The following is a 27,574-nucleotide window of genomic DNA, read 5'->3' on the forward strand; positions in this document are numbered from 1 at the left end:
TCATATTTCATACATTAGATTCAAGTGGATTATGCCTCTTGGTAGATTGTAAGCGTAGCACACCAAAGGGAATCCTCGACTCTGATAGAAGCAGGCTTGTCCACACACCTGCACTTGGTCAGAACTGTCTGAGATAAAGGAGTCTTCTTCATCTGCATAGTCAGAGTGGGCTGATTGTGTGCCACAATCAGACCAATATTTCACTGGTCTTTGGCAAGAAGCCACTGCCAATGCAGGACAGCTGTGTGATTTTATTAAGTGTTTGCATGATACTGGTTTTGTCAAAAGAAAAGATTCACAGCAGCCACATACAGTCAGGTTACCCTGCAAGTGTGAGTACATGCCACAGTCATAGTAGAAATGCTGGTCCACACAACCACCTTGGCTACTGATGGAAACTGAAACTGATCCACTTTTCTTGGTAACGCGTCACTTCAGTAACTTCCAGTCTTCTTTAAATTTTGGATTGAAGAAAACATACAGGACCAGATTTAGGCAAGCAGGCAATGGGAAAAATATCAGAGTAACAGACTACATTATTTCAGGACTGATAGAGATTGTAGTGGTCAATGGTGCAAATGAGAAAAATGCAACAGGGCAAAAAAAAAAGATGCAATTGATAAAAATTAGCCAAGCAACATGCTTAATCATGCTAGATTGTGAGTTTTCTGAGAGATCTTCTTTTTCCAAGTTGCAGTAAAGTTTAGTGTAGATGATGGCCATTAATAAAAACGCTAGTGAGTTTAACAGCACTAAAGTCACAGTAAATCCTAATGATGGTGTCTCTCCTGTGGGAAATGGCAAGCACAAGGGTGATGCAGAATATTCCCCTCTATGGAAAAGTGGGAAACAGCATGATACTTCAGCACCCAGAAAAGCAAAATGGGCCACGATCCGGAACTGCTTGAGATGATTGCTTTTCCCATTTTTCATGATATTTTTTGCAGATAACCTTCTTTTAACAGCTGCTAACATTAATAAAAATATGGCACTTTCTGAGGAAAAAACTGTAAGGAACACAGCTGCTTTGCAGCCACTGCCAGTCTCCCACCAAATGCCAAATTTAGCAAATCTGCCCCAGGATACGACATCAAGAAAAGTTAAGATGCCAGTATAGATTCCCATGAATAAGTTAGACACAGAAATCAAGCCTATGAACAACTTGGAGGAAGGGAGTGATGTACAAGATGTGAAGGTTTTTAAAATGACTAACAGGTTGAAAAACAATGCAACTAAGAAAATGAACCACATGGTGGGACGTATCATTCAGCTTCCCAGTAAATATTCACGGGGATTAAAAGCACCTAACATTAAAAAGAAACAGAAACATGAAAGACAATTTAGAAAATACCATATTTTATTTAATATTCTTGATAGAATGACTAATGATGGTTGAATCTAGAATAAATCAGCTACCTAATTGAATTGAACCAAACTGAAAAAAAATAAATATTGCTTTTAAGATATTTCAGTCACAGACTAGGCTACTTTAAAAATTAAGCAGCTTAATATCTTGGGGTACCTGGCACACACCTATAATCCCAGGGACTGAAGAGGTTTAAGCAGGAGGGGATGGCAAGTTCAAGGCCAGCTTCATCAAATAAGCAAGATCCTGTCTCAAACTAAAAACATAAAAAGGGCTCCAGGGAGGGTACTTAGTAGTAAAGCTCCCCAGGGTTCAATCACCAGTACTGAAACAAAACATAACCAGGATAACTTTTTTTTATTATTTGGTAAGGCCATATAGAGATATTTCCAAGAAATTTTCTACATTTTCTTTTACTTTATTCTTTTTTTAATTTTTTTTTTAGTTGTAAATGGACAGGATATCTTTTTTTTATGTGGTGCTGAGGATTGAACCCAGTGCCTCACACATGCCAAGCAAGCACTCCGCCACTGAGCTATAACCCCAGCCCTCTACTTTTCCTTATAGTAAATATACAAAGCACAGTATCTACCAAATTAAGTTACTTAAAATATTGAGGGTCTGGAATCAGATGGTTCATAACTTGCTACTCTTACCTTAAAAAAGCCACTTAAGCCTAATAAGTTGCATTTTCTGATATGTAGATAATAATGCCTAGTTAATACAGTTGACTGCTTAAGTAAATTTGCATACATAAATACTTAAGCAGGCTTCTGGGCACATACTGGAACTTTAGTAAATATTAGCTTTTTTTTTTCCTTCCTTCCTTATCCCGATGTACTTTATTTTTTAAAAAAATATTCGTATTAGTTGTTGATGAACATTTATTTGTTTGTTTGTTTGTTTATATGTGGTGCTGAGAATCGAACCCAGTGCCTCCAACATGGCAAAAGCTTTACCATTTACCACTGAGCCATAACCCCAGCTCTCTATATATTTTATAACTGTATATGTATGTATATACACAGATTTGTAACATTTTAAACCCAGTTTCTTATGGCGTTTAACAGCAACCTGCTGAAGTTGGTTATGGTAGATAATCAATGTTAAATATTCATACAAATCTTGGCACAAAACAAAACCCCTATATAATAGTAAAACATATATATACACACACACACACACACACACACACACACACACACACACACATACTTATATACATACATATATAGGATCACAAGAATGCACTTAGTAGCTGAATTGCTGGTTCTAATAACTGACTTTGACATGCTGGTAATGTCGCAAATGAAAAATGTTTCATTTATAATTAGGAAGTGAAAATGTTTGACTATAAAAAGCAAGATAACTATGTATTATGATTGCCTAAAAGATGTTTTAACTTTCTGAACTGTCATGAAATTTGACATATACAATAGAACTACAGTTCTGCATCATTTATCTGATTTTCAATGAACACAAAATTTTTAGTCAAATTTCTTTTCACTCTGAACTGTCAGGAAGTGCTAGAATGAAAGTTCTTTCTCACATTTTATTTGAGGGGAGGGTAGTATAGGGACTAACCCCAGGGGTGTTCTACCACTAAAGTATATACCCAGCCTTTTTCACTTTTTATTTGGAGACAGGATCTCTCTAAATTGGCAAGGGTCTCATTAAGTGGCTGACACTGGCCCTGCACTTGCAGTCCTCCTGCCTCAGTCTCCAGAATGAACCCGATTATAGGTGTGTCCAGTACTACAAAGAATGCTGTTTCCTGCCAGGCGAAATGGCACACACCTATAATCCCAGAGGCTCTGGAGGCTGAGGCAGGAGGATCATGGATTTAAAGCCAGCCTCAGCAACTTAGCAAGGCCTTAAGCAACTCAGTGGGACCCTGCTTCTATAAATAATATATAAAAAAAGAGCTGAGACTGTGGCTCAATGGTTAAGCATCCCTGGGTTCAATCCCCAGTCCCACCGTCCCCTCCAAAAAGTATGTTGTTTCCTTCTCACTGATCATCAGTTCTGTGTAAAATCTCCAACACTTGAATCATTCATGGGCAAAAGAGTAAACTGCACTCCTAACTGTCAAAAATTAATATCTGCACAATAAAATAAATTACATTAATGATTCATGCTTGTTGCACTTACTCATCTGTTAAAATTAAGTTTGTTCTCCTTCTCCACACAAGGAAATGGGTTAAATATTCAAAGCATACATACATAGACCCTTAAGAAGCTCACAATTCAGCATCAGTTATTAGTGAATTCACAGCACTGATGATTCTAAGTTATAAAATTAATGGCCAACCCAGGCATGGTGGCACACACCTGCAATCCGAGTGGCTCAGGAAGCTGAGACCAGAGGATTGTGAGTTCAAAGCCAGCCTCAGCAACACTGAGTTGCTAAGCAACTCAGTGAGACCCTGTCTCTAAATAAAATATTAAATAGGGCTGGGGATGTGGGTCAGTGCCTGAGTGCCCCTGAGTTGAATCCCTGTTACCCCCTCACCCTCCCTACCCCCAAAATTAATGGCCAGTTCATCCTGTGACATCATACTAATAGGAATCTATTTGGTAGCACCTGATTTAACAAAAAATATTTAAAATCTTGCCTTTATGGTAAAAGTATAAATCCAAGTTCTCTGGTAGGCAAGGCAGAATATGACATTACAATTAAGTAAATATTGGAATCATTTAATAACTTTCCTAAAACTACAACTTCAATGAATTAAATAAGAAATAATAGACAAGATTGCATTTAAAAAAAATTATAGGTGCATGCTTATAATCCCAGTGGCACAGGATGCTAAGGCAGGAGGATCACAAGTTCAAAACTAGCTTCAGCAACTTAGTGAGGCCCAAAACAACTTAATGAGACCCTTCCTCAAAATGAAAAAGTAAGACAGGTTGGTGATGTAGCTCAGTGGTTAAGAAACCTTGGATTCAATCAATACCCAAAAATAAAATGAAATAATAATAATAATAATAATAATAAGAAGAAGAAGAAGAAGAAGAAGAAGAAGAAGAAGAAAAAGAAGAAGAAGAAGAAGACTGGGGACAAAGCTCAGTAATAAAGCACAAGCTTTGCATTTTGGAGGCCCTGGATTCAATCCCTGGCACTACAATAAATAAAGAATAATATAAAAACAAAAAAAAAATTATGGACCAGTGACTTACTTCAGAACTAGTTCTAGACCTAAAGGACCATCAAGAAATTCCCTCTCCAACTTGATGTACATGACCCTCCCCTGCAAGAGCTTGTTAATATGCAGATTCTGATTCAGTGGTATGAGCCTGAGATTCTGCAAGAGATGCTGGTACACTGACCACACTATGAATCAGAAGGCCTTACAGGATCATCTAGCCCCACTCTTATAAAATAGAAATAACATCCATCACCAGGAAGATTAGATATATTTGCCCAATGTTTACTTAAAGTAAAATATTACAGCCAAATGGGTTGATCATTACCTGTTGGGGGTGTACAATGGATAATTATTTGACTATGCTCTTCATTTTCAGCAGTGCTGGTGACATTTGCTGTATCAGTGGTACATGAATATACAACAAAGTATGTTGAATTAAAAGTGGGCAGCTCAAAAGAACCAAATGTTCCCACAATTTTCTCTCCCCTGCATGATGTTAAAGTTCAGTGCATACAAATGTGGCTTGATAACACATTAAATATGCCAGTAACACAGGAGAGGCCATTTTTCTCACAGACCTCATATTGATCCTTCCCAAACTGATTACAACACATGCATTTTGATTAATGCCTTAGGGAGTGTTCTGTTTCTAAAGGTTCATGTACTTGCCTTTCTCCTTTGTCACACTATGGTATCTTGAAGGCTGTTATCTTCTATGTTTAAATTTGCATAAGAGTCACAGCCCCAAAATGCACAGCACTGATAAGCATATGGTATTGATAAAGACCTGGGGGAAAAAATGTAAAATACACTCTGAGTAGCAACTTCATAGACATAATTTTGTTTTGTAAAAAGCATTTTAATCTTTGAAAACCCCAACCTACGCGTCAGAAAAGTCTAAGTATCATATAATTTAGTCTTGACAATTTATCCTCTAGGAACCTTATCTATGTTATACACTCTGGTAAAGCTCATAAAAATGATCATAAAGATACACCACAAACTTTCTCCCTTTCAATGAGGTGTCTCTTATGAAAGGTGGATGCAAATCAAGTATATATAAAGTTTCATAATAATACTGCAATTTAAAGTAAAACTGTTGCCAGGTGCAATGACACAGGCCTATAATCCAAACTGTCATATCTAAAACAGTTTTTTTGGTCAATGATTTCTCCAGCCCTAACAATGATTCTATGGGGTGCCTGACATCCCCTCATGAAATACCATTTCTACTTAAAGCAGGTAGTATTTCTGCCCCCAAACACTGGCCTCTCATAAGCCAAAGCCCATTAGAGCCCAGGATATTTTGGGGAAACTTGCTAGAGACAGTGGTACAAGAAATTTATCTGGTTTAAGAGAGAGCCCCGGGCAGATGAGGTGGCACATGCCTGTATTCCCAGCTACTTGGAAGGCTAGGCTAGGAAGATGGCAAGCTTAAAGTTAGCCTATACAACTTAGTGAGACCATATCTCAATATAAATCGTTTTTAAAAGGGCTGGAGATGTAGCTTAGTGGTAGATTGCACATGCAAGATCCTTGTTTAATCCCCATACTCATATATTATATATATGAGTATATATATATATATATATATATATATATATATATATATATATATATATATATAGAGAGAGAGAGAGAGAGAGAGAGAGAGAGAGAGAGAGAGAAAATCTGTAGGAAGCCTGTACATTCCCTTTCCTTAGCTAATTCATGTGGTTAAACCAACTCCAGTTGGCTTCTCTGATTCTTCAGCCCAAACATTCACACTGGGTCAAGCAGGGAGGCAGAAATTTATGGGGGATAAACGCATCCTCCCTGCCATCTGGAGCCACCGCAATTTCTGTGAAACCTCCTAACATAGCCCTCTCCCCATCAGTCCTACTCAGTTAAGTGCTGTCTTGTTCTAAGCACTCAATTTGAGAAAGAACCTCCTTCATTGGCCTCTCACATCCTTTGATTATCTCTTTGATGGGTATAAATGGTCTTTAACTTGTCCAGCTCACACATCTGGTAAGTGGCAGAGCTGAAGGTTTGGACATTCAGGCTTTTAACCACCAAGTTTAATGCCATATACCATCTAGCCTCATTAAACTAAAAAAAAAAAAAAGCAAAACAAAAAAATAGGGCCCTGAGCCAAACCAAAAAAAAAAAAAATGAAATCCCACTCCATATTTTATACTTGGCCTTGAACACACCTTGTAAGTGTTGCTGAGAAATAAAGTTGATGGTGCCAATTTTGTAGAGTCTGGTAGTCATTTGCACTGCTCACCAATGACTTCTGGCTCTTCACCTTCTGGGAACCTGCAGGATTGCACTTCCAGGTCACGTGACTATTCCTGACCAAAGAGTGTGCATGGAAGGAGTTTGTGCCATTCCTGGGTGGAGCATTTAATGCTAATGAGAGATGTGCCTGAGATATGTCTCTCTGATAGGAAAACAATAATGCCCATTAAGATGTTTTCTCCATTGAGCAGAGCCCTCTACCAAACTATCATGGTCGCATAATGTGAGCAAAACACAGATCTTTTTGATTTTAAGCCATTGAAATTTGGGGGTTAATATCTATCATAGCCTGCTGTAGTCTATCCTGACTGATTTAGCTAGCCTCCTATATCCATAGTTCAACCAGTTGAGGATCAAAAACTTTCTTTAAAAAAATTTCTTTGAGGGCTGGGGCTATAGCTCAGTGGCAGAGTGCTTGCCTAGCATGTGTGAGGCACAGGGTTTGATCCTTACACTGCATAAAAAATAAAATAAAATAAAATAAAATAAAGGCATGCTGTTCATCGACAACTACAAAAATAAAAGTAAAAATATATTTTTTAAAAAAAACTGCATTTATGGGATAGGGTGTGGCTCAGTGGTAGAGCACTTGTCTAGCATATGTGAGACACTGGGTTTGATCCTCAGTGTCACATTTTAAAAAATAGATAAAACAAACAAGTAAAATAAAGGTATTGTGTCTATATGCAACTAAAAATATTTTAAAAATTGCATTTTTACTGAACATGTATAGACATTTCTTCTTGTCATTATTTCCTAAACAATACATTATAACAAGTATTTTCATAGAATTTACATTGTACTATTTTTATAAGTAATTTAGAGATAATTCAAAATATACCAAAAATAAGTATAGGTTATACAAATATTATGCCACTTTGTATAAAATGTTGAACATCCATGGATTTGGGAGTCCAGGAGAAGTTCTGAAACCAGACTCTCAAGGATACTGAGGGACAACTGTACATACAGTATGATTGTTTACTCATGATTCAACCATTTTTCTGCCCAAGAGTGAAAGCTCAAGCCAAAGTCCTGAAGGTCCTAGTTTAATTCATCTGGGATGCGGAACAGACCTGTGCAGCTTTCTGGTACACCCAAGTGATTCTAATGGTCTAGTAAGGCTGAGATTCCTGCATGGCTAAATCTTGTGATGATAGATTAAAATATGGTGTCTACACTTGAGGGCTACCTAGACTGAGAGGACAAGCTCAGAGCCAGAATAATCACACTACTAACAGGGTAAATGACCTGAAATATTCAAAAGTAAGTAAGAATACATAAGCAATTGATGAACAATAAAGCTTTACATGTAATAGAAAGTAGATATGCTTCTTGGAAAATCCATTCATCCCATGTAATAGAAAGTAGAAATGCTTCTTGGCAAATCCATTCATCACATGTAATAGAAAGTAGAAATGTTTCATGACAAATCCATTCATCACATGTAATAGAAAGTAGAAATGCTTCTTGACAAATCCATTCATCAACTCTGTGACTCCAGACCAGGTACCCAAGCTGTCAGTTTAACATGTAGACTATTATCTGTCACTATGCTTCCAGTTATGTAAAACAAAGCTTAAAAAACCTCTAAAGATGTGGCTCAGGGTCAAAATAGTTCGTACATGGCTGAATTGGACTCCAGATCCAGGCTTTTATCTATCTAGGGCCCAAGGCCTTGACTGATTCATTTAAGGCCCCTGCTTCTCTTTCAGTTTTCTCTCTTTTCTCCCTTTATCTTGAACCATGTATTCTGGCTGCATTAAACTGCCTGTCACTGCAGGCCCACACCATGCTACTTACTACACACTACAGTGCTTTGACTCCTGCTGTTGTGTCTGTCTGGCATAACTTACTTCAATTCTCACCACCTTGTTTCTGAACCCCAGCCAGGTCATTGAATACATGATTGGGTGACCCAATCCCTGGTGCTATGACTGCCCCCATGAGCACATTCCTTTACTGGCTCACTGAGCACCTCTATCATTAGATTCCAGTTGGGTCTCAGTTTCTTTTCTCTGAGTCATGTAACTAGCATTGGGGACACTGTGCTAAAGCACCATCCATTGCTCCATGCATGCTTATTACTTCGGCTAAATTAAATCCCTGCAACCCAGAAGACAGATCCTTCCGACAAGACCACACAGTATCATATTTATGAAAGGCCTTTGTTTTCTTGTAGTTTTGTGATCACTGTACAATTCTCCACCTTTGTGAATCTCAGTTGTCAGATGTAAAATGGACTAATGGGAGTACCTGCCTGACAGTTGTGAGAATTTATTAAGATGAAAACTTAAGTGTCTTGCCTGTTCATAAGGAAGATGTGAACTAAACCCCAACCACCTTGGTTGTTATGAGTATCTTCTTATTAAACCACTGCTATTATCCCTACTCAGCATGACCCAAACACATCATCATTAATATTATCACTCATACATCCCACCAAGTCTTAATGACTGTGCTAAACATTCCTTCCTAGAATGTATAGTATTCTCAGAATCCTCAAAATGAGTTCTTCACATTCTTGTGATGGTTCAGTGTCCCAATTATCTCCCTGTTACCTCCAGGAAGCTGCCCAGTGCATTCTCAGGAAGTCTGTGGCTACTAAACAGTTCCATTCAGGCTCTTTGGATATGGCTAAGAAAACATAGGTTCTCCTTAGGCTCCCACTTTCACTGACATTCTCCCCACTATGGGTGTTTCCAGTTCATTTATGGTCAGTCCAGGCCACTGTGTAGATGACCCCCCACCTCTCCCTTAAAGAGGGTCAGGGTGGCAGTCAAACAGTCCTGTGGACTTCTGGAATCATTGATAACTCTAAAAGGAATAATACCTGCACCAAGCTTACTTTCTTTCTTACTAGAAGAAACTCAAAGAATGGGGATTTCAGTTGGGAATAATAATACTCCATAGGCCCTCAGAGAGATCTAATCTTGTTTCCCTTCCTTCCTAATTTTTCACATATCTGAAGCACAGTAGGCAAAATTTGGGTTTTGGTGAGGCATTGCAGTTGAGGTTCCCTGTTGAACAAGTCCGGGCTGTTTTAGAAGGATGGGAAAACAGTTAATTTTCCCACACCCCAAATGTCATCAGAACAGGCAACCTATGAGGGAAACCAAAGCTCAAGCCACAAAATAAAGAAAAATGTAAATTTGGCTTTTCTGATTAAAAGGATTCTGAAGACCCAAATTGATTCAGCGGTGTTTGCTGAGACCCCACACTGAGATGAACACTCAGGGAGTCTGTGGAAAAGGAAATAGACCCCATTTGTAGGAAGAAAAGGAAGCAGCACTTATGTTGGGATTGTTGGAATGAGAAGAGACCAAAAATCAATAAAAAGATAAAGAGTAGCCCAAGAGGCAGGTTGACTCCAGGGAGGCCAGTGGCCAAAGTGAGAGGACCTCAGAGTGGAAATTTTCCCCAGAGGACTGGAGCAAGAAATAACTTTTTTTTTTTTACAGAACCATGTTGACAAATAACTGCTTAAAGAAATTTTCAATCCCATATCATCTGTCTCATTTGGCTGGAACAATAAGTTTACATTCCACAGCCTGGGCTGACCCTTCTGCACCCCACTGCCAATAAAGCATAAAGAGTGTGATTAGTTCTTTTTGCATGAAGAAGGACCATTAAATCAGTTGGCTTCTATTTTATGTAGCTTCTTACAACATTATCTAGCAACCTATCTTGTGTTCTTGTGTCAGGCACAATTGAGGAACATTTTTCACAATTTAGCAATATGTAAGCAACAGCCTTTTAATTAAAAAAAAGAAAAGGAAAAATGAATTCCACAGTCACAAGTAAGGAAAGAGGACATTTGGTGGGTGCAGTAGTGCAGACCTGTGATCCCAACTACTTAGGAATCTGAGGCAGCAGGATGGAAAGTCTGAGGCCAGTTTCAGCAACTTACTGAGACCCTGATGCAAAATAAAATAAAAAGGTCTGGGGTTGTAGCCCAGTGGTAGAGTACCCCTGAGTTCAATCCCCAGTACAAAAAAAAAAAGGAAAAGAAAAAATATGGTGTTAGGATGAACACTGTGGTGATGAATTGAAATTAGTAGTAAAAATATGAGCTAAAGATTTTTGAAGAAAGGAAAAAGAAAACAAAGAAAAAGAGATGTATGTGTATGCATGCATTTACAGATTTAACATAGTTCCAAATTCTGAACACTAAGAGGACTTAAAACTTTTTTCCATAGCAATGAGCAGGACAGATCTCCACCCAGATATGGCTTCTAAATACCATTCTCCAATAATAGAGACCAGGTCTCTTTAAGAAATGGTTGATCCCAGAACTGGAGCAGGGAAAATATAAAATAACCCTGGAACTCCTTGTGGTGGCAGAAAATAGAGACATGCTTAAAAAGGAATAGGGGATTGATTTTTTTTTTTAAATTGGTACATTACAATTACATTTATCAGGAGGATTTATTGTGACATATTTGTAATGCATGCAGCATAACTTGGTCACTATGATAGGGACTTATTGAAAGGATACAGGAAACAATCTGAAAGAGTTCCCAACCGCCAAGTTAGAAGAGTTTGAGAAAATAAATAATGATAATATTTGATTATAAATCATAGAATTAAATATATAACCATAGCCTATATGAATAGAAAAAAGAATAGGAAATAAAAGAATAGAGAAAGAGCAAGTTGTTTCCTTAAAGAGAATTACAGTTCATAAATAAAAAAGGATGAGGGAAATAAAAACAAAATAACATTTAGGAGACCATAATAATAACTGTTATGGATAAGATCTGTGAATGGATGCCAAAATTTAAGTGAGCAAAAGCAAAGTTGTTTTTTTTTCCTCTACTACTGGGAATTTAACCCAGGGCCTCACCCATGACAGGCCAGTTTCCTACCACTGAGCCACATCCCCTAAGTGAGTAAAAATTGAGGGAGAAATAAGATATTCTCAAGGTATCTCCCAAAATATATTTATTAATGACAAAGAAAGAAATAGTAAGTTCATAGTAAGAAATCCAAAAAGCATCACATTAATCAAATAATTGAAATTAATATTTCTCCTAACCAGACATGCTGATGTGTTCTCCTTCCCACCAAATAATTCCATAAGGACCTTTCACCTCTGTGACATTTCCCTATAAAACCCATAACTCTGCCCAGTCATAAGTAAACACTAAACCCAAGAGGAGAGATCTTGTACAAAACATATGACCAGCATCTTTCTAAAGGGTCACAGTCATAAAAGACTAGGAGAGACCGAGGCATTGCCACAAATTTGAAGAGAGTAAGGCATCATTATGACTAAGTGCAACACAAGATCCCAGACAGAAACAGGATCTTAAAGGAAAATTGGTGAAATTCAAATAAAGTCTATAGGTTAGTTGATAAGTTTTGTACCCAGTTTGATGTCTTTGTTTTGATCATTATACTATAGTTCTTTATTTATGTATTTGTATTGGGGATAGAAACAAGGGGTGCTTGGCCACTGAGATAAATCCCAAGCCTTTTTTAGTTATTTATTTTTTTATTTTGAGACAGGGTCTTGCTAAGTTGCTTAGGGCCTCGCTTACTTGCTGAGGCTGGCCTCAAGCTTTCAATTCTCCTGCCTCAGCTTCCTGAGTTGCTGGGATTACAGACATGCACCATTGTGCCCAACCTATTTAATCTTTTTAAGAGTCAATATTAGAGGAAACTGGGTGAAGGGACTGTGGGAAAATTCTGTGGATTTGTAGAGGGGAGAAGGAAACTTCCAACAGCACCAAGACAAAACCCTTGATTAATAATGATAATAACCAAGTGGTGAGCTCCACGCCAGCATTTTAGGTTAGGTTTGTGTGAGGGCATGTGACGTACTTCACATCAGTGGGCAAATAAATCTCTGTCACTCTTTTTCCCTTGCAAAACCTGATGTGAGGGCAGGAGACCAAATCAGAGTGTGTTTCTCAGCAGAACTAGATCATCAGAAGAAAGAGAGTGCAAAGAGAAGTCCAGAGCAGACTTTGAAATTAGGGAGTTGAAAAGATATAAATTGTTCTGATAAGGAAAATGGTGGAGGAGAATATTGATGAGGGGCAGGGAATATAAAAGGTGAAAAGGGACAGATGTTCAGGGAGATTCGAAAAAAGATTCCTAACATTCATGTATGAGTTGTTTGCATTAAAATCTCCTTTCATATCCCCAGACTCTTGTAAATTCTGCTGCACATACAAGTCTGGTGTGTGTGTGCCCATGGATCTCTGTGTAGCTATCAATTTTTATGTGTGTGTTTATGTCTAAGTATCTAAGAATCTATAAGTATGTATGTCTATATTTCTATGTTTCTGTGTGTCTGTGAGGCAGTCCAAGTCTGTGTGTGTGCATTTGTGTGTCTTTATTTTTATGTGTTTGGGTACATCCATAAGAGTGTATCTGTGTGTGTATATGTTTGTCTGAGCCTGTATGTCTTCTGTGTGTGTGTGTGTGTGTGTGTGTGTGTGTGTGTGTGTGTGTTGGAAATTCCAGCAAAGGACTGATTTCTTGTGACAGTGAATTAATATAAAAAGACATAGGACTCAGAGGACCAACAAGATATCAGCCAAGACAGGACCAAATTGAGCCCTAGGTGTCATAAGAATGTAAGATCCTAGAAATTTGATGATGCCATCTTTGCACAGGCATTGGAATTTTCCCAGGAACTTGGAATGCTGGTGAGGGTGGAGTTTCAAGTCAGTAGTAGCTAAAGACTTCAGAGGGCAAGATGATCCTACCCCCAAGATACTGCCTTCCTCCAGGTCTCCCAGCAAACAAAGTGGAAGGCACCATGGAAATACACACTGTCTCTGGGCTTCAGCCTCTTCACTTTTCCAATGGGAACAATGGTCACCTCCCAGTGTTAACAGAATGGATGAGGGGCAGAGCCATGAAGTAGATTGGCAAAGGTCACAGGCTAGACAGGTACCCTCCATGATCATCTTCCCTTCCATCCTGCTAGCTTCCCATGGACACTGTCACAGTCATGCCAGTAGCCAGCTGGGACTAGGGTGGGGGCTCAGTGACTAGAAAGAGATTGACAAGCGTCATTTTAATGCTCAAGTTGTGTCATGTCACCAGAAAGTTTTTATGGATACTTAGTTGATTTATTGAATGAATGAATGATTAACTCAGGGACCATGGGAGTCATAAACATCAATAATGCCAAGAAAGGCTCTGATGTGCTTTTGGTGGGATTGCCTAAGTAGAAAAGGCAGTCATTTTTTAGACTTAGTTTGAATATCACCTTCTGAGAGAGTACTCCCCTGATACCCTCATCAGGTATAAGTGTCCACTCTGTACCCACCCCCCATATACTAGATGGTTCATTGTGGTTTTCATTTGACCTTGAGTTCTTAGAGACAAGGTTACATCTCATTTAATCTTCCTGCATCCCTAGCAGGTCTGGACCAAGGAAACAACAAAAAACATTTATTAAGTGTTTTCCAGGTACCAAGCATTGTGCTAAGTGCTTTAGATACCAATATGCTTGACTACATGAATATCAGGTACCAGGGGGACATTACCATGCCATTGTGCAGGTAAGAACACTGAGGCTCAGAGGAGAAAAGAAGCCTGATGCTTCTCCCTGCTTTCTGCATCTTTCTCTACCAGACAGCCTGGCCTAATTCTTGAGGTTTGGGAACAGTATGAAACTCGCAGTGTTCAAAAGGATTGGTTATAGGGGTCCAACCAGACTGGTGCTTGGTAAAGTGATGAGGCAGTCTGTCTGTATTGCTGGGTGGGTGGATAGAAAGGGAGAACAATGAAGAGACAATACATGTTAGCAGCTGGCACCCATGCCACATGCCAGACATAATGCATTCTCCATCACAAACCACAGCACCGAGACCACCCCAGGAGAAGTGCCTCATGGATGGCCTCTGAAAGGGAAGTGTTCACTTTGGGCACTACAGGAACCATATGCTAATTGATTCAGAACAAATTGGTACATGGATGCACTGTTAGATACATGATATTTCTGGCAGGAAGACCAGGAAAAACAAAACCAAGACAGTATCTCGAAAGAACAACACACATGGAAATTTGCAGAGGTGAGCTGACATGGAATAGAGACAGTAACACAACAATATTGACACCCACAACCAAGAGAAAAGAAAAGTTCAAAACCCCGTTTGCACATCCAGTTTCAAAAATAAAACAAAATAGGGCCACGATCTTCCAGATATTGAACCTACAGAAGCTAAATCACTTAGCTACATCACAAGGCCTTTTTCTTTACTTTTTGTTTTTTTTAGAGAGAGACATAATTTTAATATTTATTTTTTAGTTTTTGGTGGACACAACATCTTTGTTTGTATGTGGTGCTGAGGATCGAACCCAGGCTACACACATGCCAGGAGAGTGCGCTACCACTTGAGCCACATCCCCAGCCCACACAAGACCTTTTTCATTTTTTTTTTATTTGGAGACAGGATATCGCTAATTGTTTAGGATCCTGCTAAGTTTATGAGGCTTGCTTTGAACTTTTCATCCTTCTGTCTCTGCCTCCCAAGCTGCTGGAATTATAGGCACGTACCATGGTATTTGAGTAGAAAATGATTTCTTTTCTAAATGATATTTCTTGAAACATTAATTGTAATAAAAAGTTAAAAATATAAACAAATAACAATCCCAAATTCTGTTTGTTAAGTAAATAGACTCCTAGAAGTTGGGGTTCCATAGAGCCATTAAAATTGTGATGGAGAAAAATATGCACTTGGTATTTAGAAATAATCAAATTTCGGGGGAACCCAACATGGCAGCGGGCGGGGAGGCAGCGCTTTCAGTATCTCCTCAATAACAGGGTCAGAGAGTCGCATTAATACGTTCAGATTCTACCTGCTGAGAAACTTCTAGCAAAATTCCGCTGAAGTGAGACCTGCTGGTCATTTTGTAGGATTATTGGAGATGACAGTTTGCCCCAGATGAGTAAATCTCTGCCACGCGGTGCGGAGGTTCAGACCCGCCACCTGCCGCTGCTACGCAGTGACCAGCCTCCAGGCGGCTCAACAGGTGCAGTGCAGGGACACTATGAAGAGGTCTCTAACCAAGCATTCATGAAATAGCAAACCCGGAACCGATACCAACAGAGACTGGGTCAGACCAGAGACAGGCCAGACCCACCTCTCCCTTCAGACACTCCGGCAAGGAGCCTAGGGCCAGCCATAGCAGAGAGGTGACGTCACCAGAATTTTTGGCCAACAGGATTCCTTCCCATCGGAATCTGCTTTAACAGGTGTGTGTCTCCGACCCCGCCAGATACACACAGCCGGGAAAACTTGACCCAGAGCTCCGTGGGCATGACTGTGGTGGCCTAGGGAAACAGAGGAGACTCCTGACCCCCAACTCCCACTACCACCAACGGCGTGGGCATTACTGTAGGGGCCCAGGGAAGCAGAGGAGACCCCTGATCCCCAACTCCTCCTACCACCAGCGATGTGGGTGTGACTGTAGGGGTGGAGGGAAGCAGAGGAGACTCCCGGACCCCCAACTCCCCTACCGCCAGTGGTGTGGATGTGTCTGTAGGGATTGAGGGAAGCAGAGGGGATTCTTGATCCCCAACTCCCCTTACCACCAGCAGCGACACCCAAGGTCTTAGCTGCCAGTTCCCGGGGGCATGCCCACCAAAGGGGTCAGGAAAAATTAAACTGTCGGTTCCCAGATCACCGCTCCACAGCAATGGGGCTTGGATGAATGACAGAGAGAGTGCTCTGTCACTCAGGAAATAGGGCACGCAGTGGGGCTGCAAGTGTAAACAGATCCTTGGAGAGCACCTCCGGTGAGCAGGGCAGGGCTGGCTGGAAAGAGGAAGTGGGGGAGGGGCCAGTGAAGAGAAACAGCTCTGTACTAACAGGATTGAGAGACTCCCAGGAGCCACCTTACAGGGATTGCTGCTGGCACAGAGGGCTGAAGCTCGGCTCAGAGGGAAGAGCTCCACCTACTGGAAGAGAATACAACAGATCTCTAAGACTTCATTTTTTAAAAATTTCTATTTTATTAGTTTTTTTTCCTCCCCTTTTCCTTCCTTCTTTCTTTCCCTTTTCAAGTTTTATTGTTCTTTCCATTCTACTCTATTCTATCTATCTCTCCCTCATTCTTTATTTTTCAGAGCACCTTCCCTCCCCTTCCCCCCAACTTTCATCCCAATTACGTGTAATTGTCTAAATGCAAATAGGTGATTGCTTCGAGGCTGTCTATAGGGCTCCTAAATACCTAGCTATTACCAAACACCCTGATCCAATCGCCTGTTAATATCCCCCTTCAGTAGAGCAATCTTCCAAAGTAGCCAAGACATACTAACCTTCACACCATCATAGCACCTAACATAAACATAAAGTCCTAAGACCAAACAACAAATCACTATATGCATACAGAATCCGTAAGCCTTTTATGAATTGAATGAATCAGCTGTAAAGCACAATAAAGCCCAACATTTCTAGGCATAGTCTCCCACCACAAAGTAGAGACCATAGAGATATACAAAACCAAAACAAATTTATAGGAGAAAACAGAAATGCAGCAGTTAAACAGAGTTGGGAAGTAACGTGTACACCATAAAAAAACAAGGGAAAATAGGATTACAAACAATGCAGGACAACTTAAATTTACTGGAGAACCTAGAGGCATCAGAAAAATGGACAGAGAAAGAACTCAAGGCATACCTGACTCAGATGGAATGGAATCTTAGAGAAGTCATTAGACAGCAAGTCGAAACAATGAAAGAATACTTTGAAAATGAATTGCATAAGCAAATTCAAATTGCAAAGGATGAACTCTACCAGGAGATAGAGATTATAAAAAAAATCAAATAGTAATCCTTGAAATGCAGGAAACCATATACCAAATTAAAAACTCAAACCAGAATATTACAAATAGACTAGATCAAATAGAAGTCAGAACATCAGATAATGAAGACAAAGTTTATCAACTCGAAAAGAATATAGTCAATGCAGAAATGATGTTAAGAAATCAAGAGCAATCCATACAAGAGATATGGGATGTCATAAAAAAAACAAACTTGAGAGTCATTGGGATAGAAGAAGGAATAGAGGTTCAAACCAAAGGAATGAACAATATGTTGAATGAAATAATCTTAGAAAACTTCCCAGATATGAAAGATGGAATGGATTGCCAAACCCTGGATGCCTACAGGACCCCAAATATACAAAACCATAATAGACCAACTCCAAGACGCATAATTATGAAGATATCCAACATACAGAACAAGGAGAGAATATTAAAAGCTACGGGAGAAAGGAGGCAGATTACATTCACGGGAAAACCAATTAGGTTAACTGCTGAATTTCATCACAGATGTTGAAAGTGAGAAGATTCTAGAACAACGTATTTCAAATGCTGAAAAATAATGGATTCCAAAATGAGTACTGTATCCGGCAAAATTAAGCTTCAGATTTGACAATGATATTAAAATATTTCACGATAAACAAAAGTTAAAAGAATTTGCAGCCAGAAATCCAGCACTGCAAAGCATTTTGAGCAAAACACTACAAGAAGAGGAATTGAAAAACAGCACCCAAAACTAACAGTGGGAGGTAACTCAGTAAAAGGGGGGGGTGACCAAAGAGGAAAAACTAGCCAAATTAAAACAAATAAATAAATAAATAAGCATGACTGGATGTACAAACTATATATCAATAGTAACCCTAAAAGTTAATGGCTTAAATTCACCAATCAAGCGACATAGGCTAGTAACCTGGATTAAAAAACAGATCCAACAATATGCTGCCTTCAGGAGACTCATATGATAGGAAAAGACATACACAGGCTGAAGGTGAAAGGTTGGGAAAAATCATACCACTCACATGGTCCTTGGAAGGAAGCAGGTGGGCCCATAGTCATATCAAATAAAATCAACTTCAAACCTAAGTTAATCAAAAGGGATAAAGAAGAACACTATATAGTGTTAAAAGGAACCATTCACCAACAAGACATAACAATTATCAATATGTGTGCACCAGACAATGGTGCTGCAACGTTCATAAAACAAACTCTCCTCAAATTCAAGAGTCAAATAGACCACAACACAATAATTATGGGTGACTTCAACACACCGCTCTCTCCATTGGACAGATCCTCCAGACAAAAGCTGAATAAAGAAACTATAGAACTCAATATCACAAACAATCACTATAGAACTCAATATCACAAACAATTTCTTAACTGACATATATAGAATATATCAACCATCATCAAGGGGATAAAGGTTCTTCTCAGCAGCACATGGATCCTTCTCAAAGATAGACCATATATTATGCCATAGGGCAACTCCAAGTAAATATAAAGGTGTGGAAATAATACCATGCATCTAATCTGATCATAATGGAATGAAACTGGAAATTCAATGATAAAAGAAGGAAGGAAAAATCCTGCATCACCTGGAAAATGAACAATATATTACTGAATGATCAATGGGTTTCAGAAAACATAAAGGAGGAAATCAAAAAATTCCTAGAGATAAATGACAATACAGACACAACATATCGAAATCTATGGGACACAACGAAAGCAGTTCTAAGAGGGAAATTCATTGCCTGGAGTTCATTCCTCAAAAAAAGAAAAAAAACAATAAATAAATGAGCTCACTCTTCATCTCAAAACCCTAGAAAAGGAAGAGCAAAACAACAGCAAATGTAGTAGAAGGCAAGAAATAATTAAAATCAGAGTGGAAATCAATGAAATTGAAACAAAAAAAAAATTGAAAAAATTGATAAAATTAAAGTTGGTTCTTCAAAAAAATAAATAAGATTGACAGACCCTTAGCCGTGCTAATGAAGAGAAGAAGGGAGAGAACTCAAATTACTAACATATGGGATGAAAAAGGCAATATCACAACGGACACTACAGAAATACAGAAGATAATTAGAAATTATTTTGAAACACTATATTCCAATAAAATAGAAGATAGTGAAGATATCGATAAATTTCTTAAGTCATATGTTTTGCCACGATTGAGTCAGGAAGATACACACAATTTAACAGACCAATAACAAAGGAGGAAATAGAAGAAGCCATCAAAAGACTACCAACCAAGACAAGCCCTGGACAGGATGTGTATAGAGTGGAGTTTTACAAAACCTTCAAAGAAGAATTAATACCAATACTTTTCAAGTTATTTCAAGAAATAGAAAAAGAAGGAACTCTTCCAAATTCATTCTATGAAGCCAACATCACCCTGATCCCGAAACGAGACAAAGACACTTCAAAGAAAGAAAACTAGAGACCAATATCTCTAATGAACTTAGATGCAAAAATCCTCAATAAAATCCTGGTGAATCAAATACAAAATCATATCAAAAAAATTGTGCACCATGATGAAGTAGGATTTATCCCTGGGATGGAAGGCTGGTTCAATATACGGAAATCAATAAATGTTATTCACCACATCAATAGACTTAAAGATAAGAACCACATGATCATCTCGATAGATGAAGAAAAATCATTCCACAAAGTACAGCATCCCTTTATGTTTAAATCACTAGAAAAACTAGAGATAACTAGAACTTAACTCAACATTGTAAAAGCTATATATGCTAAGCCTCATGCTAGCATCATTCTAAATGGAGAAAAACTGAAGGCATTCCCTCTAAAATCTGGAACAAGACAGGGATACCCTCTCTCACCACTTTTATTCAATTTAGTTCTCGAAATACTAGCCAGAGCAATAAGACAGACAAAAGAAATTAAAGGCATAAAAATAGGAAAAGAAGAACTTAAATTATCACTATTTTTAGGTGATATGATACTATATCTAACAGACCCAAAAGGTTCTACAAAGAAACTACTAGAGTTAATAAATGAATTCAGCAAAGTGGCAGGATATAAAATCAACACGCATAAATCAAAGGCATTCCTGTATATCAGCGAAGACAAATGTTCTGAAATGGAAATGAGGCCAACCACCCCATTCACATTATCCTCAAAAAAAATAAATATTTGGGAATCAACCTAACAAAAGAGGTGAAAGATTTATACAATAAAAACTACATAACCCAAAAAGAGAAATAGAAGAAGATCTTAGAAGATGGAGAAATATACTCTGTTCATGGATAGGCAGAATTAACATCATCAAAATGGCAATATTACCCAAAGTTCTCTATAGGTTTAGTGCAATGCCAATTAAAATCCCAAAGGCATTTCTTGTAGAAATAGATAAAGCAATCATTAAATTCATATGGAAAAAAAAAGACCCAGAATAGCAAAAGCAATTCTAAGTAGAAAGTGTGAATCAGGAGGTATAGCGATACCAGATTTCAAACTGTACTACAGAGCAATAGTAACAAAATCAGCATGGTACGGGTACCAAAACAGGTGGGTGGACTAATGGTACAGAATAGAGGACACAGAGACCAATCCACAAAATTACAACTTTTTTATATTTGATAAAGGGGCTAAAAGCATGCAATGGAGGAAGGATAGCATCTTCAACAAATGGTGCTGGGAAAACAGGAAATCCATATGCAACAAAATGAAACTGAATCCCTTTCTCTCACCATGTACAAAAGTTAACTCAAAATGGATCAAAGAGCTTGATATCAAATCAGAGACTCTGCATCTGATAGAAGAAAAAGTTGGCTCTGATCTACATATTGTGGGGTCGGGCTCCAAATTCCTTAATAGGACACCCATAGCACAAGAGTTAATAACAAGAATCAACAAATGGGACATACTTAAACTAAAAAGTTTTTTCTCAGCAAGAGAAACAATAAGAGAGGTAAATAGGGAGCCTACATCCTGGAAACAATTTTTTACTCCTCACACTTCAGATAGAGCCCTAATAAAAAAGAACTCAAAAAATTAAACAATAAGATAACAAATATCCCTATCAACAAATGGGCCAAGAACCTTAACAGACACTTCTCAGAGGAGGACATACAATCAGTCAACAAGTACATGAAAAAATGCTCACCATCTCTAGTAGTCAGAGAAATGCAAATCAAAACCACCCTAAGATACCATCTCACTCCAGTAAGATTGGCAGCCATTATGAAGTCAAAAAACAACAAGTGCTGGCGAGGATGTGGGGAAAAGGGTACACTTGTACATTGCTGGTGGGACTGCAAATTGGTGCGGCCAATTTGGAAAGCTGTATGGAGATTCCTGGGAAAGCTGGGAATGGAACCACCATTTGACCCGGCTATTGCCCTTCTCGGACTATTCCCTGAAGAACTTAAAATAGCAAACTATAGGGATACTGCCACATTGATGTTCATAGCAGCACAATTCACAATAGCTAGACTGTGGAACCAACCTAGATGCCCTTCAATAGATGAATGGATAAAAAAATGTGCCATTAATACACAATGGAGTATTACTCTGCATTAAAAAATGACAAAATCATGGAATTTGCAGGGAAATGGATGGCATTAGAGCAGATTATGCTAAGTGAAGCTAGCCAATCCCTAAAAAACAAATGCCAAATGTATTCTTTGATTTATGGATTGCAACTAAGAACAGAGCAAGGAGGAAGAGCATAAGGAAAGGATTAACATTAAACAGAGACGAGAGGAGGTGGGAGGGAAAGGGAGAGAGAAGGGAAATTGCATGGAAATGGAAGGAGACCCTCATTGTTATGCAAATTTACATATTAGAGGTTATGAGGGGAAAGCGAAAAAAACAAGGGAGAGAATTGAATTACAGCAGATGGGGTAGAGACAGAAGATGGAAGGGGAGGGGATGGTGGATAGTAGGGGATAGGAAAGGTAGCAGAATACAACAGTCACTAATATGGCAGTATATAAAAATGTGGATGTGTAACCGATGTGATTCTGCAATCTGTATATGGTGTAAAAATGGGAGTTCATAAACTACTTGAATCAAAAGTATGAAAGATGATATGTCATGAGCTTTGTAATGATGTGAACAATCAATTAAAAAAAAGAAAAGAAAAAATAGAATAGAAGAAAGTACTATGGCTGCGAGTGGCAAAAGCAATAAGCCATATGAACATTTGAAATTATACAAGCAGAAAGGAAGCTCACTAATTAAAAAAGGTATTAAGAGTGTTTAGAGAGATCATGTAAATAGAGTACACACTATCATATCTGAAATGATAAATAGCATCTAGCCACATGTACAATAATTAATAACCTTCCTTTGTTTGTTTTTGTTTGATTAAAATTTAGGCCTCAAGCATGTTAACCAAGTTCTCTACACAGGGCTATATTCATAGTCCAGATTGTCATTATTTAATCTTTTTTTAATAAATAGACCAATTCACACACAAAAAAGAAAAAAATAAATAAATACACATAGAGAATACAAAAATTGAATTTAAAAAAAAAGAATCACATTTAATAATATGCTATCATATTTGCAAGAATTTTATAACTAATTCAAGTTTTCTCCCTTGCAAACTGCTATCAGATAAGTCAGCAGTAAAAAAAAAAAATTCTCCTTTTTATTTCTACTGAAATAATAAAAAGGATTCCACCCCTTCTTTCAATCTAGGATATAATACCTCAGATTGTGAAGTTGTTGTTTCAATTCTGTATTTTCTTGCTTAAACTCTGATACCCTCTTTTTTAGCTCATGAATCTCATTTTCCAGTTGTGCATTTTTTTAACCTGAAGTGTACACTGTGTGCAGAGACCTTTGTTGTGTTTTATTATTCTTTGAAGTGATAGAACTGCTTTCTGGGTCTTAGATAGGCTTACAGAATCTGTCAGAAAAAAAGAAGATAGAAATAAACGTGACTAATTTATATATATGAATGCTGTATATTTCTCATGTATTATGTATACACTAAACCAATGAGTGCATAAAACATGTGACACAATATGCTATACTCTGCAGACATAGCAGATGAGAAGAGAAAGAAATTAGACCAAAACTAACTGAAACCCTAACACTACCTCTAACCCTAGCCCTAAAACTAACCCTAACCCTAACACTGACACTAAACCTAATCTGATTAGAAAGCCATTGATCCTAGGAGTCCCAAACTTGGGGAGCCTAATGGGACAAGCGAACGGATGTACCCTTTGCAGTATCAAAGCAATATGACTAAATAATTGGGAGAGGCATTTCAGTAACTGAGTATTTCCCTGTTTCCTCCTAGGGTGCTCTCAGATAATGTTATTATTGTGTGCTTCAGCTTAAGGCTACTTCAACAAAAAACAAAATCAGACAATGCACAATGAGGACTAATTGAGTGTGTGAAGTTTCAAGCAGCTAGCACACACCCTGTTTGATTTCCAGCTCAAATTCCATTCACCGGTAAATGTCATAATGAAGTGAAACCTGAACATACAAACTGTTTCTGACAGCAAACTGTTGATACTAGAAGACCCACTCTTGGCGAGCTTACATAGGCCTGTTCAAAGATGAATCCTACCCAGCATCAATGAAATTAGACCAAAACTAATGCTATACTGAACACTAGTTCTAACTCTTGTTCTAACCCTATCTGAACCCTAATCGCACACTAACCTGTTTGGGGAACCATTGATCCTAGGAGTTCCAAACTTGAGGAGTCTAGTGGGAAAATGAATAGATGAATCCTGTGCAGTATCAAAGCAATCTGACCAAAAAATTGGGAGAGATATTTCAATAACTGGTTATTTCCCTGTTGTCTCGTAGAGTGGGCTCTGATAAAGTTGTTTTTGCATCCTTCAGTTTAGAGCTACTTCAACAAGAAACAAAAGAGACAATTCACAGTGAAAACTGAATGAATACATAAAGTTTCAAGCATCTAGCACAAATCCTGTTTGATTTCCATTCAGCCATATAGGTCAAAATTCAGTGAAACAGGAAAATTCAAACTGTTTCTGACAACAAACCGTTGATCCTTACCCAAACTTGGTAAGCATAGTTAGGCTTACCCAAACTTGGTAAGCATAGTTAGGCTAGATAAAAGATGAATCTTGCCCAGTATCAAAGAAATTAGACCAAAACTAATGTTAACCCTAACACTAGCTCTAACCCTTATCCTAACAGTATCTGAACACTAAACGTACACTAACCTGTTTAGAGAACCATTGATCCTAGGAGTTCCAAACTTGGGGCACCTAGTGAGACAAGTGAACAGATGAATCCTGTGTAGTATCAAAGCAATCTGATCAAATAATTGGGGGATGTATTTCAGTATCTTGTTATTTCCCTGTTGTCTCCTAGAGTGCTCTTGGATAAAGTTGTTTTTGCATTCTTCAGCTTAGGACTATGTCAACAAGAAACAAAATAGACAATTGACAGGAAGAACTGATTGAGTGTGTGAAGTTTCAAGCAGCTAGCACAAACCCTGTTTGACTTCCAACTCGATTTCCATTCACCCATATAGGTCACAATGCAGTGAAACCTGAAAATACAAACTGTTCCTGACAGTGCACAGTTGAACCTAGAAGGCCCAAACTTGGCAAGCGTAGTTAGGCTAGATAAAATATGAATCCTGCCCAGTATCAAATAAATTAGACCAAAACTAATTCTATCTCTAGCACTAGCTCTAACTCTATCCCTAACCCTAAAAATAACCCTAACCTGATTAGAGAACTCTTGACCCTAGGAGTCCCAATGTTGGGGAGCCTAGTGGGAAATGCAAACAGATGAATCCTGTGCAGTATCAAAGAAATCTGACCAAGTAATTGGGGGAGGTATTTCAGTAATTGAGTATTTCCTTGTTGTCTCCTAGAGTGTGCTCAGATAAAGTTGTTTTTGCGTGCTTCAGCTTAGGGCTACTTCAACAAGAAAAAAAAAAAAAACAGACAATGTGCACTGAGAACTGATTGAGTTTGTGAAGTTTCACGTAGCTAGCACAAACCCTGTTTGATTTCCAGCTCGATCTCCATTCACCCATATAGGTCACAAAGCAGTGAAACCTGAAAATACAAACTGTTCCTGACAGTGAACCATTGAACCTAGAAGGCCCAAACATGGTGTACATAGTTAGGCTAGGAAAAAGATGAATCTCGTCTAGTATTAAAGAAATTAGACAAAAAGTAACTCTAACCATAACACTAGCTCTAACCCTAGCCCTCACCCTAACAGGAATATTAACACTAACCCTAACCAGTTTAGAGAACCACTGTTCCTAGGAGTCTCGAAATTGGGAAGCCTAGTGGTGCAAGAGAACAGATAAATCTGTGCAGTATCAAAGAAATCTGACCAAATAATTGGGGGATTTTTTTCAGGAACTGGGTATTTTCTTGTTTTATCCTAGAGTTCTTGGAAAAAGTTATTTTGTGTGCTTCAACTTAGGGCTATTTCAACAAGAAAAAAAACTAGACAATGTGCACTGAGACCTTATTTCACGTTATAAGGTGACATGGTATGTCTTCTTTTTCCATTATATTAAAGACTGATTCATTCTGCCACATGTTGACCAAAGCCCTAATTGCTGATCTACTTTTTAAAAGTTTTCATTTGCTTTTAGGAGTTATTCATGATAGTAGAATGCATTGATGAACTTTGATAGATCCTATATCATTTGGGTTTGTTTTTAAAAGGCCCCTGTGGCCACCGGTGAAGGAGCAGAGTGAGGAGGCCTAGTGAGGCCTGAGGAGTGCCAGGAGGAGGTTTCCTCACGATGCTGGAGGCAGGATGGAGCCAGACCTACCTTGGGCTCAAGCTCTGCCCAGGAGCCGGGCCCCAGGGAAGGTCCAGTTTCTTCCTGACACCTCCTGACGACCTTGCAACATTTGGCTTGCCCATGGACTGCTTCTGCTCACCCGCAGAAATCCTTGGGAACTCAGGATCTACCAAGATCTTCCAAGATGACATGAGTGATGGTCTTGCCAGAAGGTAGTCACAGGTCCAACCCGCCTCAGACTGACGCCGTCAGAGCTCAGACTCAGCCCAGGACTGATTCCACCCACATGTCAGATGCCCTCCAAAGCTCATGCTTTGCCCTGCACTGATTCTGCCTACTGGAAGACACCTGCCAGAGTTCAGGCCCAGCCCAGGTTAGCCTTGCTGACAGGCCTGGGAGCCTGGACAAAGGTAGGTCAGGCTCCCTCCCACCACCAGGAGACCCTCACCAGAGCTCAGGCCAGAAGCAGGGCTGCCTCTGCCCATAGGCAAATACCTTCCAGAACTCAGGCTCCTGCCTGATCTGCCAAGGCCAACTGTGCAGGAGCCTGGGCAAGGGTAAGCACAGTTCCATTCCCCCACCAGTGGAACCCTGTCAGGCCCAAGCTGATTCTCCCGCTGAAGTGCACTGGAGTGTAGGAAGGGGGTAATCATAGGTTCATCCTGCCTCAGGCTGACCCCTGCAGGAGCTCAAACTTACCCCAGGAATGACTCCACCCACTGTCAGATGACCTCCACAGCTCAGGCTCTGCCCTGCACTGACTCCATCTACTGGAAGACATCTGCCAGAGTTTAGCACCAGCCCAGGGCAGCCTGGATGACAAGTGTGGGAGCCTGGCCCAAGGTAGGCCTGGCTCCATCCTACCATGGGATGACCTCTGCCAGAGCTGGTGCTCTGCCCTGATCAGCTTATTCCACCTGCCCAGAGATCCTTACCTAGGGTAGGCCTTGGTCCATCCCCCATCCAGCTGATCCCCGCCTGAGCTCAGAATCCACCCAGATTCAGCCTACCTGAAGTGCAATGGAGCCCGGGCACAGGGTAGGCATAAGTTCATCCTGCCCCCGCCACATTGCCACTGTAGCTTAGGGTCAGCTCAGGACCACCTCGCCCACCTGCATGGCAACTGTGACCAGGGTACACCAGGTTCCATCCTGCCACCAGACAACCCCTGCTGCCACTCAAGCTCTGCCAAGAAGCTGGGCCCCAGGGAAGGCCCAGGTTCTACCCAACACATGCTGAAGTCTGCAGATC

General features: G+C 39.3%; 1 pseudogene; it reads right to left on the reverse strand.

Moving 5' to 3' along the window:
* Positions 1–26,514, reverse strand: LOC143388303 (leucine-rich repeat-containing G-protein coupled receptor 4-like; annotated as a pseudogene).
* Positions 26,515–27,574: the final 1,060 nt, after the last annotated feature.

The sequence above is a fragment of the Callospermophilus lateralis genome, unplaced genomic scaffold (genome assembly GCF_048772815.1).
Source record: "Callospermophilus lateralis isolate mCalLat2 unplaced genomic scaffold, mCalLat2.hap1 Scaffold_93, whole genome shotgun sequence".
In the NCBI taxonomy this organism is placed as follows: Eukaryota; Metazoa; Chordata; class Mammalia; order Rodentia; family Sciuridae; genus Callospermophilus; species Callospermophilus lateralis.